The sequence below is a fragment of the Mus musculus genome, chromosome 13, assembly GCF_000001635.26.
Source record: "Mus musculus strain C57BL/6J chromosome 13, GRCm38.p6 C57BL/6J".
NCBI classification, from domain to species: Eukaryota; Metazoa; Chordata; class Mammalia; order Rodentia; family Muridae; genus Mus; species Mus musculus.
In genome coordinates, this window is record NC_000079.6 from 99,601,444 (window position 1) to 99,615,712 (window position 14,269).

Sequence of the window (14,269 nt, forward strand, 5' to 3'; positions counted from 1 at the left end):
GCCCACCACCATGACCTTTTGCACACCACAGACTCAGGGTTGGTGGCTCTGAGGAGTAAAGACTGAACCCCCTGAACCCTGAGTTAAATATTTTTCTCCCTTTAAGTTGATCTGTCAGGTAATTTGTTACAGAAACGGAAAGGCTAAGATATTATTATTTTCAAAACACCTCACTGTAAATTAGTATTGCTTCTTTTAAACTTTACGTAGATAAAATTACAAAATATTGTCTCTTAAAGCTTAACATTTTTTTATTTATTCTGTTCCTCATCTTAAGATATTGCTATAATTTATTCATTTCCAAAAGCAACTACAAGCTGGTTTGTGTTTGCGGTGTTGGATTCTGCTGTAGGGCTTCAAAGACATGAAGAAAGGTATTCTCGTCTCTCCACGTTCACATAAACACCCAGATTCTCTGTCTTTTATACTTTATCGTTCTTCTGAGCATGGAGTGATTGATATTTGATAGCTTTAATTTACATTTCCCTAAGAACTGATGTTGAGAATCATTGTGGACCACTCACAGATCTTTTGCTAGGTGTTCATGCTTTTTGCCCACTCCAAAGTTGAGTTATTTTCTCTCTATGCATCTTAAGGGGTAACATAGATTCTTGACACAGTATTCACACACACACACACACACACACACACACATACACATACACATTTATATGAATATCTGTAATATATTTATATATGTAATATATTTATATATATTATAAATACTTTTTCTCATTTTTCAGCTTGCCTTTTAATTTTTTGTTTGTTTGTTTTTGTTTTTGTTTTTTGAGACAGGGTTTCTCTGTATAGCCCTGGCTGTCCTGGAACTCACTTTGTAGACCAGGCTGGCCTCGAACTCAGAAATCCGCCTGCTTCTGCCTCCTGAGTGCTGGGATTAAAGGCGTGGGCCATCATGCCTGGCTTTCATTTTCTTTTAAAAAAGAACTATTTTTTCCTTTATGTGCATATGTGTGTGTGTGCCATAGAGACCAGGAGAAGATGCCGGATCCTCTGGAACTGGAGTTGCAGGTGGTTGTGATCTGTCAGACCTGGGTTCTGGAAACCAAACTCAGATCCTCTGCAAGATCAGCAAGCTCTTTTAATGACTAAATCATTTGTCTATTTTAGTAATTTTCTTAAGGGTCTTTTGAGAAGCAAAGGCAGATTTTTAATTTAGAGATACAAGTTATTAACTTCCCCATTATTAAGTATTTTTGTGTATGGTTAAGAAATGATTGTTTTACATATAGATGTAGACATACTTATTTTATTCTAGAAGCTTCATATTTTTCAATTTTTGCATTTAGATACAGGATCTACTGCAAATAAAATGCTATTATGGTTTTTAAGAGATATTGAGATCCACATCCTAGTAGCCATTTGTTATTTCTACACAACTTGTTTATAGTTGACTTACCATGCAGATTAATTATAAATTTAATGGGGCATACATTTGTGAGTACACTATTTACCTATTATTTATGAGTATTTATGCTGGGACCATAAACAACTCATTGATATGAATTTATAGTAACCTTTAAATTCAGGAAACATAAGTGTTACAGATTTCTTTTCTTTTTTTTTTTTCAAAATTGTTTAGGCTACTTTGTATCTAGTAAATTTTAATGTTTTATTAATTTTTATAAAAAATCTTCCAGTTTTTATTGGAATTGCACTTAATCTGTACATTAACTTGGGAAAAATTAATATTCTAAAAAATAATATCGAATCTTCTAACTCATCATTTTATGTTTTCATAGATGTAATTTTAAAATAACTTTACAGTAACTGATAGAACACGTGGGGAAAAGAATCATTAAGGAGGCAGAAGCTTAAACAGAATAATTCAACAACTTGCCCTAATTGAACAATGCACCAAAAAAATTGAAGAACATACATAGTCCTGTCAACTGCATAGAGAACATTTACCAAATACTGTGTGTCAGACTGTAGAACAAAGAGACAATACTACAGAGCCTACAGACACTACAACAAAATAAGAGTATGATCAAAGAATTGACTCTTTAAAAGACTGGTGTCTAGTTGTGTGTGTGTGTGTGTGTGTGTGTGTGTGTGTGTGTGTGTGTTGATGGGATGCAGCCAGGGTCTTGCACATGTCGGAACAGTGCTTTACCACTAGGATACACTTCCAGGCCATAGGTGACTGGAGAATGTATTAGATGGATACAAGACCGATCCGTGAACTGTTACTTCACCATAGTAATTTAGCCACATGTAGCAGTGACTTACCAAGATGGTGGCAAGTGGACTGAAGAAAGGATTCAAGGTTGAGCTGATCTTCCAGAGGACCTTTGAAGGAGGAGGAAGAAAGGAGAGCCAAGGCCTAACAATAAGCATGATTGCAAAGCACTGGATAAAATAGTTATTAAATACTGGATATGATATCAGTGGATATAATATCAACACAGATATGGATCCTGGCTTACTGATAATGCTTGCCTGTGATTAATATCAGAGACAGAAGCTATATTTGAGAGGCTGTCTTCTAGTTTAGATACAACACAGCCAGATTATGCAGTAGTGACCTTTGTCATATGGCTTGATGTAGCTGGTGCATCTGATATCAGCACAAATATTCTTGGATCTGCTGTTTTTGAGCCACTGTGATGGCAAGGTTCTTCCAGGCAGCAATTATTGATTTAAAAATTTATAAGCTTAAGCTGAACCTTCATAAATTTTCTTTGTTTGGCTCAAAGTCATAGACATTAGAAGATGACTATTCCAAAAATCAATATACTGTCCCTTTTTAAAAAATGAAGCAGAGTTCTTTGTCACAGTGGCATCTGTAGTCTGTTAGGCATTAGCACTTTCTACCTGAGGTATGTAACAAAGTTTGACAAAAAGAGCTTCCCCAAGCCTCCTTGCAATCACCATTGTCAAAAGCAAAAACTGTGCAAAGCCTGGAGCTCCGTATTCATCTGGTTTGCTTTTAATTCTCCCTCTGGAACTATGGAATGTTGGAGCTAGAACATTTTGGATGACCTTGGATAGCTCTTGAGAGCCCTTTTTATAGTCAGAAGGGAACACAGTGCACAAAGACACCTGGAGACTTAGAGTTGGACACATTACTGAGCTAGGAGAAAGAAAGAAAAAGAAGTGTGAGCTTTGGAGGTGGAGGCAGTTGGGAGGTAGAAACAGAAGTTTCTCAGGCATAATTATTCTACGATGTCAACTTGGCTTCACCCTGTCAATCTGAGGCACCCACATCCTAATCCTGTACCTTCACACTGAAACACTACCATCCTGGGTGCCAGCAACAAAGACTGAAGGAGAAGGGCTGACACTAAGCCAGTGAGCATCCATCTAGTTGTAATCCACAGAAGGATACCAAGACTAAGCAACCAAGCCTTGCTACAGCTTTTGTTACAGGGGTAAGTACTGAGGACCGTGAAACTACTTCAAATAATCCCATAGTGGTGGTTGCACATTTGATTAAACACACAGCTGTACAACACCAGAGGTGAACCCTAGTGGGAGTGAGAATGGCCTCCATAGGCTCCTATGTTTGAATGCTTAGTCACTGTATAATGGAACTGTTTGGGAAAGATTAGGAGGTGTGGCCTTGTTGGAAGAAGTGTGTCATGGGGGGTGAGGGGTGGGTGGTAGGGGTGGGTTTTGAGGGTTTAAAAGCCTACACTAGATCCAGTCTCTGTCTCCATCTCTCTTTCTCCCTCTACTGCCTGTAGATCAAGATGTAAGGCTCTCAGCTACTGCTCCAACACTATGCCAGTCTGCTTTCCACCATGATGGTAATGGACTAACCTTCTGAAACTGTAAGCAAACCCCCAACTAAATTCTTTCTTTCATAAGAGTTGTCTTGGTCGTAGTGTCTCCTCATTATAATAGCACATTAACTAAGACACCTAGTGTTAACCATGGGTTGTGAGTAGTGACTGGGTGCCAATATATCTGCTCAGCGGCAACCATGTAATTGTGGATAGGGATTCCAGTAAGGAAGTGAGATGTGATGCATGTATGGGAATGGGGGTTATAGGGATCCTGTGAACTAAAGCTCGATATATACTTAGAAGGTGCTCTAAAAATAGTTCATTAAAAACCTGATTTGTGTGTGTGTGTGTGTGTGTGTGTGTGTGTGTGTGTGTTGCCTTGAAGATCAGCTGGGAGTTACCACAGTTAGTTGATGGAGAGGTTGCAAGGTGGGATAGCTCTGACCTGGGCTCCCTCAGTAAGTAAGCCTGACTTCTAGGCCCTAATTTGTAAACAGGACTGAAAGAGATCCTGTTTCTGCACACACACACACACACACACACACACACACACACACACACACATGGCCTTGGGCTTGAGAGTAGGTGATGGGACTCTTCCCTGGTGGCAGTAAAACCCTTGTGTGGCTCCTACAGCACCGCTCTCATCACAGAGGCTGGGTATTGAACATAGTGTATGCTGGCATTTAGGATCTATAAGTTGTTTGACCTCGACCTGTTTGTTTAGCTGTCCCTCCTCCTTAAGCCCACCCAGATGCTGTCCTGGGCCCATACTGATTTCCTAGATGCTTGCTTCCTTTTGGTAACTCCAGCAGATAAGTATTCTACCTCAAGCAGAATGCTATTTTTAACATCAGCTGTGGGTTCTCAGTCTGTCACCTCCTGTCCCAGGCTTGTCCCATCCACTTGTCAGATTGTAGGGCCTGAGCCTCTTCAAGAGAATGACAGGTGGCAGCCTGGACTGTATATCTAGATCATATCTCTTATGTTCCTTTTGAATGCTGGAGAGTGTTTTGTTTGTTTTTCTTACCAAACCTTAGCATTTGCTGGAGGAGTTAGAGAACCCTGGCAGTCCCTGAGACTTTAATCAGCAAAAACATCTGATGAGAGAAAGAGAGAGAGAGAGAGAGAATTAGAGTTCAAGGTTCCCTTTTGTTTACATAGCCAAGCACCTAGCTGGGGCTTCCATTCTGGGCTCTGCAGAGCTGCATGCTGACCGCTCTGAGTCCATGCTTGCTGCAGAGGGCAAGACCATCTAGATGGGGCTTCCTGTCATTGTAGGAATGGTAGAGTGGAGAGAGAGAGAGGGAGAGGGAGAGGGAGAGGGAGAGGGAGAGGGAGAGGGAGAGGGAGAGGGAGAGGGAGAGGGAGAGGGAGAGGGAGAGGGAGAGGGAGAGGGAGAGGGAGAGGGAGAGGGAGAGGGAGAGGGAGAGGGAGAGAGAGAGAGAACACAAAAGAACTTTTAAGACCGCAAATCTCACAAACATAGAGGCCATGGTAACCTTTGAATTTGTAACACACCCAGCCTTTCTTTGGTCCTCTGGACACTTTGATCACTGGGCTTGCAATTAAGATACCCACCACTAGAGGTGCAGTGTTGTGTATTAGCCTGCAAAAGCAAGTATCCTCTGCTTTGGCAAGGAGGTACAGGTGAATACTGGTAGCTGCTGACTTACAACAGTTGCTTAGAGCAGTGGTTCTCAACCTGTGGTCATGGCCCCTTTGGGAATGCAAACCAGGTATCCTGCATATCAGATATTTACATTATGGTTCATAACAGCAGCAAAATTACAGTTATGAAAGAGCAATGAAATAATTTTATGGTTGGGGTCACCACAACATATGGAAGTGTATTAAAGAGTCACAGCATTAGGAAGCTTGAGAACCACTGGCTTAGAGGCTCCTGTGGATACCACGACCCCACACTCAGCTGACACACCTTTGCAATCCATATGAGTTTTGTTAGCTTTACCCTAGGTACCTGGAGCGAGGCATCTGCTTCCTTGGAACCATCTGCTCATTGGAAGTGGTTAAAGAGCTCAAGAGTCTGTACTTATAGCGAACCAAATCACAAACTCTTCCTGACGCCACCTGGATACATCGGGTTTGCAAACATCCAGAAAAACAGTCTTCTAAAACCACCCCAGTCTTGGCTCTCCCATCCTGGGTGAGCATGTAGCCTAGCCCAGACTGTCTGCAAGCTTTTCCTGAGTCATGCCACCATCCAGACTGGCCTGATGAATTCCAGACTTCACATCACAGGTCATCACATTCATCTCCTTGGCAGTGTTTGTGTGTTACTGGAAAGTGACAGTGTGACTTTTCTGCAGCTTCCGGGGCAGCCATGGAACCAAGCTGAGCTCTCCTGGAGTTGTCTCTCCGTGCAGGCAATCAGCTCCAGTCGCAGAAGTGGCAAAAGGAGCCGTGCCACCACATGCATCTGAATGTCAATCAAGGCCAGGAGTAACCATGCTTAAAAGCGTGGCGTGGGGTATTGTCCAGTCCTGGAGAAGGGAAACTAGAAGCACGGGCCAAAGGAAAAGAACGTCAAAAGCAGGATTCGCCAATTTATTTACTTCTTATGGATCTACACACGAACATACATGCTGACTTGATGCCAGTTTTACTGTTCCAAACACACTCCTCCAAAGTTCCAAATACTTACTGAACACCTGCTGTGTTCCAGACATCTTGACCAAGGCCAGGCATCAGTCTTGCTTTAGTAGAGCCAGGAGCCCAGCATGGGAGAAGGAGTCCTTGCCATCGGTTCACACCAATAGCTCAGGGATCACAGCCCGTGAGGAGCATGACCAGGAGGCCCAGGGACTCACAGAAGAGCAGTGTGATGGCTAATATTGATTGACAGCCAGATTAGACTGAGGGACACCTAGGAGGAGGTCAAACATGTTCCTGGGAGTGTCCTTAGATGGCTTAATTCAATGGTGGTTTAAAATTGGACTAGGTTGTTGGGAGATGGCAGAACAATGGAACAAGAGGTGGTTGGGATAGAGGTCACCAGGGCTATGTCCTTGGGGGCTGTGGCTTGTCTTAGATCGTTCACTGACCTTTGAGTCAGCTCTTCCTCCACAAACTCCACTGTCATGAGGGCCTGCCTCAGGCAATGGAGCGGCAAGTGGACTGCAACCACAGGCCAGGTAAATCTTCCTTTCTTTCTTTAAGCCATTCATTCACTTGGTCACAGTGACAATAAAAGCACAGGGTGATGTGCTAGTGTACAGTGATCAGCAAAGGCTGGTTGTTTAATTTCCAGCGAGGTTGCAAAAGTCAGTTGTTTGCAAAACTTAAATGGGCTTTACCACTAACTAAATTATGTTAAAGAACAAATATTTAGAAGTCATCCCTGCCTTGCTCTTCTTACAGTTTCTGCGGCAGAGAGTGGTTTTGTTCTTCTTATCTGTGTGGGTGACAGAAATCTAGAATGACAAATTCCTGTTTTCTCTCCCCAGCTCCGCTGGTCATCATGCTGCTAGCTCCGAGTTGGCCACAGTGATGTGCTTACAACACAGATAAGCAGCAAAGGTGGCTATGGATTAGAGCTATTTTTGTCCCAAAGAGATGAGGGTGAGGTGTTTTCGAGCATAGCACCACCTGGGGCCAATTAACAGGGAGCTGGGGTTAAGCTGGAAACAGGAGAACTGCACAGGAAGAGGAAGGAAGGCTGAGCAGAGCCCACCAGTCGTCTCCTCTCCTCATTCTGATCTTGCTATTGAAGCACAGCCATTGTTCGGTCATGGAAGCCACTGGCTCAACTATACAGTTACATATCCCAGCTTTCATGATGCTTAGTGTTGGAGCCACTGGGAAAGGTAGTTTGACACTCCCCTGCCCCCTCCCCACCCCACCCCCACACACAAGGGGTCGTAACCCACAGGTTGAGAACTACTGAATTAAGACATAAACATTGTCTTGAGGGGTGACTTTGAGTGTATCTAACATGAAGAGGGAGGAGTGAACAGAAGAACTAGTTTATGCTAGTGGAACAGGTTGATAGTGTTAACTCTCAAATCCACAGGTTTTGAGCTCTTGACATTCCCTGCTTTTTATAATCTGGTGGGAGGGGTCTTGCAGGGGCAGTATTGTGTCTCTAAGGTATCAGTCTACAGGTTATGCAGAAATGATGTGGGCTACAGAATAGAGCCAGGTGGGAACTGGCCAATCTGGTGCCGAAACGGAAGCCTTTCTTCCTGCCTTTCCCTATTCTAGTCTGTGAATAGCTTTCAAATCTTGCTTCCACATTCTCAGGTCCTGGGTAGAATAGCCAGCTCTCTCCTGCCTGCTGTGAAGCAGCTGTCTCAGGGAGAGGCCTTTTGAACTGAAGCACAATGAAAAACCCCTTTAGCTGGTCGCTGGCATTCTATGTACCCTGATTTCCTAGGAGAGATGCTCGTCTCTATAGAAACTGCAGCGTCACAGTGTTTCCGGACAGTAATGGCTTCTTGCAGAACAAGCCTCCTATTGGACATTCAGATCAGGAAGGAAGAGGACCCTGGAGCCATCTGTGGCTTTACATGTCTCCTCACCTTCTTTCTTCTCTTCCCTTCTGTCTCTTTCCCTCCCTCTCTTCTCTCTCCTCCCTCTGCACAGCCAACAGGAAACAATCCCAGCTATGCAGAAGCCGTCTGTGTTGTCTTTTTACTTTCTTTCATGAGGCAAGGTCAGGTTTTGTTACCCCCATCTCCACCCCTACCCCTGCACCTCCACATCTGTACCTCCCAGCCTGCACCCCACACACCTATATCCCTATGCTCTGCTCTCATGCAGAAAGTACAGAAGGGACTCACTCCTCTGAACTCCCTAAAATTCATGCTGCTTACGAAGACTCAAGGCTTGCTCAGGCCGGCCTTCCTCAAGCCCCTCAGGTCCCCTAAGAGAACTTTATGAGGGGCTTGGGGGCTCAGGAACTCTCACTGTTAGAGACTCTTACTTATTGTCTTCCTCTTAGAGGTCAGTTCAAGGTCATACACAAGAGAAGAGTCTCTCCTCCTCTTCCTCTTCCTCCTCTTCCTCCTTCTCTGAAACAGATAGTCTCTGCCTTATAAATAGCTTGGATCATGGCATTTCTGACAGGAGCCCTTAGAGTGTTTATCAGGGCCCAGTATACTAGGCTACTATGACTTCTGATTGCTCCTGTCAGGCACGTGCTTTCCAGAGAACACTAGAAAATGAAATGGCTTTCAGTACTCTGCCCCCACCTCCACCCCCACCCCCTTGCAGGCTTCACTCTGCAACTGAAGAAATTGGAAGGCTTTGGATAATCTGTGGGCTCAGAAGTGAAGAAAGAAATTGTGTCGTGGGACTAGGTATGTTCAAGGAGACTCCTGTCTGTGTGGTGTTTGTGCCCATGTCCCTGTGTGACAGCCACTGGCTGGTAGTAGCTTCCACAGCCAGGCTCAGGACACGGTCACCAGCACACTCCTTAAGCATGCCAAACCCTTGTCTCACAGTGTTCTTGTACAGCTGAGCCATTCCTCCGGTGTCTGGTTCCTCCTACTTGGTACACAGCCAGGCTTTTGTCTCCTTGTAACTTCAGGCTGGCGACAAGCACAGTGACTCCAGATCACCTCAGGCCTCTGGGTGAGGGTGCCAGCGCCACAGATGGAAGGAGCCTCTGCCTCTAATAAGTCACAGGTCCCATAAGGCCAAGTCCCCTGGCTGCTCTTTCTTTTGAGGGGAATCACAGCCTAGTCATGATTGTCAATTGGTCCAAATCAACTTTAGTGCCAGGTAGCCCTTTCATATTATTTTCATGAAATATTACTTCAGGGTATTAATGGAGTGTTTAACTTAGAAGGGATTGTTAGGATTGGGCACCGAAAGATATCTGGGCGGGTCTGGACCAATACCACATATGCATACCACAGATGTAGCATAAGAGGTTTATTGGGAGTGGGGGGAGCAAAAGTTCATCTTGGAGTGGGAACATGAGAGAGAGAGAGAGAGAGGGAGGGAGAGAGAGAGAGAGAGAGAGAGAGAGAGAGAGAGAGAGATTTGTCAACTATGTCTGTGACCCCACCCCCATATCTTTAGTACCTTCATGCTCTGTCTAACTGTTATCTTTTTTCTTTTTGCTTGGACAGCTGCATGCTACCTATGAGTTAGAAAAATGTTTTCAAAAGTAAACTGTTGTGACTATGTGTCTTATATTCTAATAGAAAATTCGACTTTCGGTTAATACATGGACGACTCTTGAACTGGCGATTCTCACAGATAGCAAGAACCCATGCCTATGTTCTTTGAGTATGTCCAGAAAGAAACTCAGTCACAGAGAGGGACCTTTAAGGCCCAGTAAACAGTGAACAGCAGGCTCATCTTGGTTTGGTATGTCACACACTAAGTAGTTTGAAGCAAGAGGCTGTAGCTCACTACTGTCAGAGCAACCCACCCACAGGACAATTTTAGGTCAATCAGACCTTCCAAGGTTCTGCCCTAAAAGTGCCTAATTCTGGAACCCTTTAATATAGTTCCTTATGTTGTAGTAGCCCCTAAGCATAAAAATTTTTGTTGTTGCTATTTTGTAACAGTAATTGCACTACTGTTATGAATCTGTCAGGACCCATGGGTTGAGAGCCTTTGCTCTAGGGAGAAATGGAAGCACAAACCCTTCTAAACTGATACCCTTCCAGCCCCATTTCTTCCTTCTTGTCAGAGTTACAGGAGTCAGGGTGGCTCAGTCAGCGCTGGTGTCTGTCAGTCTGCACCTGTCCATTCCTGTGGGCAGAACATCTGTCTGCCCGTGAAGAGCAGGCCCGCATTGTCTCAAATAAAAGGGATCCTAGACGAGATCGATGAGAAATGGAGGATACTGCATCAAGCAGCAGCGTTTCCTTGCTGGAGACTCACTCTGATCTTTTGAGGGTTTCCCAGTTGCCAGTCCTACAAACTCCAAGAGTTCTGTGGCTTCCGTGAGCACAGCAAGGAGCTTGTCAGCTTAAGCTCATCCAAAAAGCAGCACCCCGGTTTCCCTAAAGTAGAAACCTTTATCTGACTTGGCGGCGGAGGTGGAGTACGCCCCGTAGCTTCACTCTGTACCCCAGGCTTGTTTTGCTAAAATGTTCTGTTATTAAAATGCCATTAACAGTGTTCCCGGGTTTTTGCAAGCGTAGGGACCTGATGCACGCCATGAATCAGAAGCAGAGACAGGCTGTACCCGTTTTCTGGGACTGCAACATAGCTCGTTGAGCTACAAACCCAAGTTAAAAAAAAAATAGAAGTCAACTGTTTTCACCGGAATAAACCTACTTAATAATAAGACAGAGGCATTAAAGTAGTCTATGAAAGTAGAATTCTGCATAAAGGGCAGGATGCATACTTCTTTCTGTTCAGGCTCCCCTCCCTCCCCCATGACTGGTCCCCCTCCCTCCTCTTGTACTGGGGGCTGAGCTCCGGCCTTTGCACATGCCTGACAAGGGGTGTTCCACACACCCAGCCGTCCCAACTAATTTTTTAAAAAATCACATCTATTCTATTACAGGTTAGGGAAGAATTATATGCTTTATATTAGTGAGTTTTTTTTTTTTTGAGGGGGGAGGGAGCCTCTAAATACTATGTGAATGAACTCATTTAACTATCCCATCACCATAAGATACAGGCCATCCCTCTGCTGCTTGTATATAAATTGAAGGCCCGAAAGGTCAGGCTACCTGCAGAGCTAAAAGCCAGGAGGCCAACCAGGGCCAGTTGATCCTTCAGCGTGTGCTTGTAGGACACAGGGAGGTTGCTATTTCTGATCAGTGTTGTTAGTTTTAACCTGTTAGTGGCCTGGCCCAGGTCTCCAGGAAAGGGTTCTGGGAAAAGAGGGGGTGGTGCTTTGGAACAGGCAGGGTGTGGAGCCTGAGGGACCAGGGTTGGGCCTACGGATATCTCAGTTTCTTTTCTTAAGCAAAATACGTGTGCATCTGGCTTCACAGCCGTGCTACAATGACAAATGTATGGACATGCTCACTAGATTCTAAATGGCATGCACTCAACACTCTCCCTACGAACTTAGAGATTATTTTTTTTAAATACCTGAACTTCAGTGGAGAAGCTGTCATCTGTCTCACACACTGCAGCCTTCTCTGAAGACTGTAAAGCTGCTTCCTGGTGGCTCTGCTTCATTCTGTACTTGAAGAGACATTTGCCACCACTAAAGTCTCAAAGGTTCTGTCCAGTCCTTTGCTTTCCACAGTGTTCGGAGCACACGTAGGAGGAGAAATATAGGAGAGCAGAAATTGGGAGTCATGGTCCTATCCAACCTGTCACCTTCCCTTGACAATCGAGATTTATGTTTCAAAATCACGACCACAAATCTATGGTGGGTGGGAAATAAAGGGGACCCTGTCAGAGTCAAGCCCAAGTAAGAGAAGAGGAAGTTTCCAGACGAGGAACATACCATCCTTGTCCGGTGAAGCTCATGAGCATTGTTGTTTAAACTGGTTGGTAGACGGTGTTCCACCAAAGTGTGGGGAGCTACAAGCCAACCTGTCTTAAATATGTACTGAATACATAGATATTTACAAACATTTTGTTTATATTTATCTTATTTTATGTGTATGGGTGTTTTGCCCACATGTATGTCTGTGTACCATGTGCACGCAGTGCCCAGGGAAACCAAAGGAGGGAGTCGGGTCCCCTGGACTGGAGTTACAGACACCTGTGAGCCACCATGTAGGTACAGGGAATCAAACTCAGGGCCTTTGGAAGAACAGCCAGTGCTCTTAACTGCTGAGCTATCTCTTCATCCCCTGAATGTAGAGATTGCAAAACTGGAAATGTTAAAGTCAACTTTTCTATTTGTCTCATTTTGGTTGTTATAGCAAAATACCCAGGGCTGGATGATATATAAGAGGGGGGAGTTGATTTCACTCACTGTTACAGTTGGAAAGCACACTACTGTTTGGTCGTCTCAGACTGTGGTGAGTGCCCCTAACCACTCAGTAGGATGGTGGATAACAGCTTAGTGTGAACACATGTGAATCACACAAGGGGCAGGAAGCAAGCGCAGGCGGGGTGCCTGTTTCTCTCCTGATAATCTGCCTTTGTGGCCACTAACCAGAACAACCAGGTTAGTTCTTCCCAGTGGCATTGTCCCATGACCTCATTAGCATCTGCTGGGACCCACCTCTTAGGAGTTGGACCACACACAAGGCTGGTAGAGATGCTCAGTGGTTAAGACCTCTGGCACCCTAAGTTACCCTTTCAAACATGGCGAGAGTACAATGCAAAGCTGTAGGATTATAAAGGCAGGTTGTAGTGTAAAGGCTTTTTTGAAGTTCAAAGGCATGCAAGCAAAATCGTATTTTATTCCTACATACACATGTTTGTAGTAAAAGACAAAGAAAGACCTAAAACATTGCACAGTTAGGACACTTGTTAGCTCTTTTAAGGTAGGTGGTTGGGCTGGAGAGATGGCTCACCCATTAATGGCTGAGTGTACTGGCTAGTTTTGTGTCAACTTGACACAGCTGGAGTTACCACAGAGAAAGGAGCTTCAGTTGAGGAAATGCCTCCATGAGATCCAGCTGTAAGGCATCTTCTCAATTAGTGATCAAGGGGGAAAGGCCCCTTGTGGGTGGTGCCATCTCTGGGCTGGTAGTCTTGGGATCTATAAGAGGGCAGGCTGAGCAAGCCAGGAGAGGCAAGCCAGTAAAGAACATCCCTCCATGACCTCTGCATCAGCTCCTGCTCCCTGATCTGCTTGAGTTCCAGTCTTGACTTCCTTTGGTGATGAACAGCAGCATGGAAGTGTAAGCCGAATAAACCCTTTCCTCCCCAACTTGCTTCTTGGTCATGATGTTTGTGCAGGAATAGAGACCCTGACTAAGACAAATTGGTACCAGCAGAGTGGGGTATTCCTGTGACAACCTGACCATGTTTTGGGGAGGACTGTGGAAGGACTTTGGAACTTTGGGCTTGAAGATCCATTCGCTGTTAAGAGCTCTGTCAGATGTTGTATAGGAGCTCGGAAGATAATGTTGAGAACAGTGCAGAAGATGGAGGTCTGGTTTGTGAAATTTCAGAGGGAAGATTAAAGACTCTTTTCAGGGCCATTTCTGTTTTGATTATGAAGATTCTGTAGTTCTGGTTAGCTGGGGCTGAAGAATCAGCTGTGATTAACAAGATACCAGAACTACTAAAGCAAAAACTTTGCATTACTGGGACTATTGATGCTGGTTAGCTGGAGCTAAGAAATTAGCGGTGATTAAGAAGAGACCAGCATCGTTGAGGTGACGTCTTCTGGGAAGTGTTTTCTGAAAGCACAAAGAGGCTGTGTTCCAGAGATAGCCAAGTTTGTACTCCTGCTGCAGCGGGACTTGGTAATATGTAAGGGTCACCCAGGTGGTACTGGTTTTGAAGGCATGAAGGGGTCACAAAGAGCAGCTGAGGCTCGACACTGTGAGAGGCCATGGAAGGCCATTGGTGAAGGTGCAGCCGCAGTTGCAATTGAAGGCCCAGGACTGAAGGGGTCATGCAGTGTTTTGGAGATGCCAGTACCATGAGATGACCACCAAGAGCAGCAG